This window comes from Arachis hypogaea, chromosome 12, assembly GCF_003086295.3.
Source record: "Arachis hypogaea cultivar Tifrunner chromosome 12, arahy.Tifrunner.gnm2.J5K5, whole genome shotgun sequence".
Taxonomy (NCBI): domain Eukaryota; kingdom Viridiplantae; phylum Streptophyta; class Magnoliopsida; order Fabales; family Fabaceae; genus Arachis; species Arachis hypogaea.
In genome coordinates, this window is record NC_092047.1 from 60,784,650 (window position 1) to 60,792,760 (window position 8,111).

General features: G+C 36.5%; 1 pseudogene; it reads left to right on the forward strand.

Moving 5' to 3' along the window:
- The window catches only part of LOC140176736 (uncharacterized), a 155,722-nt pseudogene extending 147,834 nt beyond the window's left edge, over positions 1 to 7,888 (forward strand).
- Positions 7,889 to 8,111: the final 223 nt, after the last annotated feature.

Genomic DNA, 8,111 nt, shown 5'->3' on the forward strand with positions numbered 1-8,111 from the left:
ACTAGTTATCTAAGGGCTTGAGAAACAAGCAACTTCCATTAACTCTGCAGGGATTCAAACACTTTCTCGGAGAGGGCTTCACACCATCAGTTGAGAGTAAGAAGAAGAAGCCACCAAAAGGTTGTATTGTCACTTAACTCCATCAGCATGCAATCTTTCTAAATTTGAAGTTTGAATATGCCCATCTTAGCAGTAACTGTTAGTTCAGTAGTTATGCATCTTGAATATTATTGTCAATAAGAATGCTAGTCTAAGTGTACTAGTGTATTTACTTTCACTTAACTAATGCATGCTTTGTCCCCTAAGTCTTTTCAATTCAATAAAAGAAATGTTTGAAACATAAAAAAAGATGGTTCATTGCTAGCTAGAAGTCAAATAATAGTAAGTGGTGGCATGTATGTGTGATTGTGTGGCAACTCACTATTAGTGAATAAAAGGAATAGACTGTTCTCTTTTTAAGAAGAAAGTAGTTCACTGTCTATGAATCTCAATAAAATAATAAGTCCTTAGTTAAAAAGAAAAACAAAAAGAGAAAAGAAATAGCCAAAGAGTGGCAACAGAACAAAAGAAAAATAAAAAGAAACAAAGCTAGACACCAATAGCTTGAACCTTAGAATATATGCCTGTGGTGTCTTTGTACTAGGATCTGCTTGGATTATTAAGTTCTTTGGAGTGCATTAACACTTGGTAACTTGGGGTAACTAACCCGGGATTATCAACCGAAAGTCCACTATCAAGAGCAACCTGGCTACAAGACATTTAGTAACCCAAAGAGGTGCTGGGCATCAATGTTCTAAGAAGGCATGTGAGCCAAGTGTCTAAAGTGAATAATGTGTCAAGCATAAATAAAGAAAAGAGCTTGTTACACATGACATTGAACTAAAGTTTATAAAGAAAAAATTCAGTAAACAAGGACAAAGGAATAATGAGAGGTCATAGTAGTGTGTTGCTTGATGCTTAGAGGAAACTTTCTAGGCCTACTTGTCAATAAAAAGTGAGTAGTTACATATCTGCATAAAACCCCATGAGTTACCAATAATACTCTGCTAACATGAACATTCTCTTTTGTTTTCATTCTTTCTTCTTAATAATTCTGTTCTTGCTTGGGGACAAGCAAGTTTTAAGTTTGGTGTTGTGATGACAAGTCATCTTAGCCTAGTTTCACTAGTCTTTTTCCTTTGTTTTCATTTAGTTTTATGAACTTTCTTAAGCCATAAGTAAGTCATTTGGGTTGAATTTCATGTTTCCTTTGATTCAATCAACCATGGATAAATTGATGCATTTTCATGAGTTTTTGTACCATAATTGCTCATATGACAAGAAGAAAAACAACTCTCATGATTATGGCATAGCTTTGATACAATTGTTGATTGATGATAGGTGGAATAAAGCTTGGAAGAAGGTTGCAAGAATGGGCTTGAAAAGAGGGATCAACGTTTGAGCTAACGTTTGCCTCAAACGTTAACTCAAACGTGAGAAGTAGATGAAGAGCACCCTGGAGAAGAGCCAACATTTGCGCCAACGTTTGCCTCAAACGTTGAGGCAAACGTTGGCTGAAGAAGAAGCTGGGGAAGGCAACGTTTACGCTAACGTTTGCCTCAAACGTGAGGTCAAACGTTGGCGCCAAAAAGAATAAAAAAGGGCACTCCTGGGCACGGCAACGTTTGAGCCAACGTTTGCCTCAAACGTGAGGTCAAACGTTGGCTACATTTTGGCAAGAAAGAGCATGGAAGAGCACCATTGATTGATGGGTTAGATGAGCTACGTTTGCCTCAAACGTTGGGCCAAACGTTGGCCAAAAAGGGACCCTGGGAAGAACCACGTTTGAGCTCACGTTTGACCTCAAACGTTGGCTCAAACATGGATGACAGCAAATGGGCTATCTGCATAATGCCTCACACAAGGGACGTTTGAGTCAACGTTTGCCTCAAACGTTGACTCAAACGTGAATGGTTCATGGCCCGGTTCACAAATGGATTTCTTCCCAACACCAAGAACAATCAACGGAGGCTGTTATCAACCCAATTCCATCAAGACTAAAGGCCCAATTCAAGACTTAATGATCATTTGAAGAAAGTGTATAAATAGCTTAGGATTTGAAGTTTTAAAGGAGTTTTTCTTTTTAGAGTTTTCTTTAAGAATTTTCATAGTATTCATAGTAGAGAGCTTTTGGGTTTTGAGCTATTTGGAGATTCTGAGTCTTGGGAAAGGAGAATTGAATTCTCTTCCTCTTAGTTTTCTTATTTTAAAATTTCATCTACACTCGTCTTGAGTCTTGGGTGTTGAAGAATTGAGGAAATTCTGTCTCAATCTCACCTTGAGATCTCTTTGTTTTTCTTACTGCAACTTCTGGAAATTGAATTTGGATTTACATTTCTACATTGCTCTCTTCTTTAATTTGGCATTTGCTCTCTAAATTTGGATCTAAGAAGGCATTGAGATCTAGACTTAGTTATCTAGTCTCTTGGGTCCTGAGATCTATTGGTTTCCATTTTAATTTCCTTGTTTAATTACTACACCAAGTTTATTTTTCTTTTAGTTTTGAGATCCGGTTCAACTAATTACATCAACTACTCTTCATTCTGTTAAGTTTTGCTTTTCCCTGTTTATTTCCTGCAGATCCAATTCCCATTCCCCTTTTATTTTTCAAGTCATTTATATTTCTTGCACTTTAAGTTTCTGCAATTTACATTCCTTGCACTTTAAGATTCAACTCTTTTTCTTTTTACTCCCTTTAATTTCCTGCAAATCACCCACTCCCCTTTACATTCTATGCAATTTAATTCCTGTCAACACAATTTCACACAATCAACACTTGTTTGCTTGACTAATTCAATCACTAAACTAAAGTTGCTCAATCCTTCAATCCTTGTGGGATCGACCTCACTCCCGTGAGTTTTATTACTTGATGCGACCCGGTGCACTTGCCGGTGAGTTTTGTGTCGGATCGTTTTCCGCACATCAAGTGTCACCAATTACTCAACCAAAGCAAAGGGGAGAAAATTTATTCGAATAAAAATGCCTTAAATTGAAAGCATCAATACCATAAATAAAAGAAAGCAATCTTAAATCTGAAATACCTCAAATTATATTAAATAGAAAATCAAATTAGACATAAGAATTCATAAACCAAATTGTAACATAAAGTAATCAATAAAGGGAAATAGATAAACTAGAATGCTGAGACAATTAAAAGTAGAAAAGAAACTAAATTAAGGAACATTGAACCTGGAAATGAGAAAACGAAGAAATCCTAATCCTAAAACCTAAGAGAGAGGAGAGAGCCTCTCTCTCTAGAAAAACTACATCTAAAACTTCCCAATGTCTGAATGATTGATGAATGATTTGATTCCCTCATTCTCCAGCCTCTATTATGTGTTTCTAGGCTTGGATTTGGGCCGAAAAAGTGGCCCAGAAATCGCTGGGGGTGACTTCTGCAACTTTCTGCACGTGGCGTCTGTCACGCGTGCGCGTGAGTCACGCTTGCGCGTCATATGGAGATTTTCCTTGTCACGCGTACGCGTCACTACCATTTTCTTCAAAACTCCATTTTGTGCGTTCCTTCCATTTTTGCATGTTTCCTTTCTGTCCTCTAAGCCATTCCTGTCCTATAAAGCCTAAAAATACTCAACACACAGATCACGACATCGAATGGTAATAAAGGATAATTAAAAATTAACATTTTTAAGGCTTAGGAAACATGTTTTCACGTATATCACATAATAAGGAAGGAATTGTAAAATCATGTAAATTATATGAATAAGTGGGTGAAGAATTGATAAAAATCACTTAATTGAGCACAAGATAAATCATAAAATAGTGGTTTATCAGCAGTAGATGAACATATAAATATTTCTGGAGTTGCCTTAATGTAACAAACGAATAAAAAACATCTCTTGGGCTGTCTCTAGCACCAAATAACTTTTCAATAGGTCCTCTGCTCTTATTATCTTTTCTCTGTGTCTCTTTACTCTGCTATGATTTCTCTGTTTAACGTATGCATTTAAAGCTTATGTAAATTTTGGTATGATAGTTAGCCTATCCCAAGTATAGGTTCATTAAGTCTATACTGAAACAGTTTAACTTTTCATATTATACCTAGCCCTAGACGCAACTCAAGAACTAACTATGTTGCTCCAAGTTCGTTCACTAATCTCTGTTTGTTTCCATTGTTAAAACTTTACAGAGTTTTTCCTTTATTTTTATCTTTTCTTCAACTTTTTATCTTTTCTTTATCTTTACCTCACTAATATATTATTACCACTCCCTAAGTGTTTTATGAAGGTAATTATGAGATTCTATGCTTAAAGTTGTCTTTCTAAAGCTTTTACGAAAAACTACCTTTTCCGCATTATTTTATTATTTTAATAAAATATTATTTTTAATTAAATATTATTATTTAATATTTTACTATTATTTATTATTTTATTAATACATTTTCGAGATTTACCTTTTCTTATCCTAAAAGTTATATAAATTCACTTTTTACAACCCGTAACTTTTAATATTTCTACTTTAACCACCCTAACATTCAGAAATTACAAAACAACCCCCCCAAACACCAAAAATTTTACTTCCTTGCCCTTTCTAAGATCTAACGCCTGTTCTTCAATGTTCTTCATCACATTCAAGGTTTTCTTCATGTACTTCATAAATTCTTCAGATTCTTTCTCTGTTTTTACCCGTTTTTCAATCTTTTCAGTAACCGATTTTTACCATAATTCATAATAAATTGCCAGCCATTAAAACCCCATCTTTTTCACATGATTTCAACACAAATTGAACCCTAATTTAAGGCTTAGGGTTTCGGTTTCCAGCTGCACTCAAGAACACAAATTCATAGTTTGAATTTAATCAAATTTCATCAAATTTTCATCAAAACTTCAACAAGAATCACTCATATAAACCATTAATTTCAAGCACAGCCAAACCATATCATAATCACACAACTCAAGCACAATAAATAAAGATTAATTTCATCAAACTCTACCTGGTTTTGCTGCTCCAAATTCGGTTATACTCTCAGGTGGTCCTTAAGCACTTTTTCCTCCTAAATCACATCAAGAACAACTTTAAATCCACAAACCCTAATCTGACCGAATCTCACTCAGCATGTTAGGAAGGGATTTCTCACCTGAAACTTGCTGGAAATTAACGTTTCTTGGCTCACAAGTCAAGTTAAGCATGATTCCTAAGGAAGAACATCAAGAAAATACTTGTTTAAGCATGTTTCCTTGAAACCGAAGCAAAAGGGAGATGGTGCAGCCAAATCACCTTGATTCCAGCCTTGATAAGTCATATGGTTATGTAGAGAAAGAAGATAGGATCATTTTGGTTGGATTGGAATTTTGATTTGAGTTTTAGTTCAACAGAAATCAAGATTTGAAGATTTGGAACTAAGAACTTTTCTCTCTTTTTCTCTCTTCCTATTTTCGGCCACAAGGTGAAAATGAACCAGCCTTGGAGGTCTTGGGGGTTGATGCCTACATATCTTAGGCTAGTTTCACAAGCCTTTTTTCATTTGTTTTCATATAGTTTTATGCACTTTCTTGAGCTATAAGTAAGTATTTGGATGAGAAGTTCATGCATCTCTTGATTCAATCAAAAATGGTTAATTATGTTGGAGGGAACGTTGGTGAACTAATGTTACCTCCAACACCTGCGATAAGAATTTCAAATCTGGAGTTGGAAAATTTGCGATGACGCGCGTACACGTCGATGACGCGTACGCGTGAACGTGAATTTTAGCCAGTCTCGCGAACGCGTGAGCAACGCATACATGCAAAATGCTGTTTTGATGCGTACGCGTGGGCGACGTGCACGCCTGGATGAACGAACATTGGTGCACTATCGTTGATTCAAACATTAGTTGCAACGCTCAACCCTTTTTCAAAGAATGTTTGACTCAATATTTTCCTGTAAACGTTGATCACCAACGTTGATACCAGCTCCACTATAATTTGGCACCCATGCAAGCACGAACGTTAGTTGCCAAACATCCCTCATCAATGTCACTAAAAGCCAATTTCAAATTGCTTCAACAGAGGCCAAAGCCCAGTCCAAATACTTGAAGACTGAATGAAGAAAGTGTATAAATAGCATAGAGTTTGAGTTAGAAAAGAATTGGCACCTGGGGATCCAGGATTGAAACTCTCTGTAGTTTACTTTTCTGCAATTTAGGTTTAGTTTAGAAAATGCAATTTCCAATTCAATTCTCCATTTCCAGAGCTATGAACAGCTAAACCCTAATTCATTGGGTTAGGGAGCTCTATTGTAATTCAATGGATCAATTATAGTTCTTATTCTTCTTCTTCTTTCCTTTTTTCTTTGATTTACTTGAAAGCTTTCGATCTTCATCCAATTGAGTAATTGTCTTGGAAGAGAAGTTGCTCATACTTGGATTTTCTCTGAACCTTGGAAGAGGAATGAGGAAATCATGCTAGAAATGCTTTCTCATGTTGGACTGGATTGGGGGTTGGATGGATATAGTGACATATAATCCTACCAATACTTTGATTTGGAAAAATGTGGTATAATCAGTGATCGTACTTCATCTCTTCCCATGAGCAATTAGACCAAGGAATTGGGCAATTATTCAAGCTTAGAGAGATTGAATTACCAAAGAATTGGGATTCAGTCACCTAAGATTGCCAAAAGACCAATGAATTGCATGGATTGAGGAGATGAGAATGAACTTGATCCGGAAAATACAATATCTCCTGAGCCCAATGGACCTCCCATCTCTGATCTTCCCATTCTTTATATTCTGCTATTTAGATTTATGCTAATCACTCCCATTCCCATTTAATTTTCTGCAAGTTTAATTTCCTGCAATTACTTCTTCAATTTACATTCAGTTCTTTTACCATCAAGCAATTTACATTCTTGCAATTTACGTTTCTCGCCATTTTAATTTCTGCAATTCCCAATTCAAATCTACTCAATTCAACTAGAACACTCCTCTAATTAAAGTTGCTCAACCAATCAATCCCTGTGGGATTCGACCTCACTATACTGTGAGTTTTTACTTGACGACATTTGGTATACTTGCCGAAGGAAATTTGTAGCGATACAGATGCATCAGGGGTATAGGGTGAGTTGTTTACTGCTATTCTTTGCAATTTAAGTTGTTTTACTTGTTTACTCACCTTCTATCACACTAATCCACTAACTGTTTGATCAATTACACTAACCACTCTAACCATAATTTTCAACAAGAGTGAATTCTTTACTTGTATTTGCTGGTTTATTTACTGAGTGTATGATAGGTAGAAGAGGAGGAGCCTCAGATTCTTTTGACAGTGAACCAGAGAGGACCTTCCTTAGACTAAGGAGGGAAGTAAGAGGTAAAGGAATTGTTGGAGAGGAAGCTGTGGAAGAAGATCTAAACGTTATTATGGAGGAAGAAGTTCATAACCATGTTAAAGAAGGTGCTGGTAACCATGTTGGGTAGGAGAGAAGAGTTTAAGGCTCTTTCATCGACCCAAACCCAAGAAACTGTGGAAGTAGCATCCTAAAACCAACCATTCATGCCAATAATTTTGAGTTAAAACCGCAACTCATCACTTTTGTTCAAAATAATTACTCATTTGGAGGAAGTACCCAAGAAGACCCCAACCAATATCTAACCACATTCTTGAGAATATGTGATACTGTGAAGGCCAATGGTGTTCACCCTGACACCTACAAACTGCTTTTGTTTCTCTTTTCTCTCAGGGATAAAGCAGCAAAGTGGCTAGAGTCCTTCCCAAAGGAAAGTTTGGCAACTTGGAAAGAGGTGGTGAATAAGTTTTTGGCGAGATTCTACCCTCCCCAAAGAGTCAACAGGTTGAGGGCTGAGGTACAAACATTTAGGCAGCAAGATGGAGATACTCTCTATGAAGCATAGGAGAGATACAAGGAGCTGACAAGAAAGAGCCCCCCCGGACATGTTCAACGAATGGGTACCGCTGCACATTTTCTATGAAGAATTGTCACAAGAATCAAAGAAGGCCTTAGATCACTCTTCAGGAGGCTCTCTCAATAAGAAGAAGACAATTGATGAGGCCATAGACATCATAGAGACTGTGGCCAACAATGAATACTTCTATGCCTCTGATAGAAACACAAAT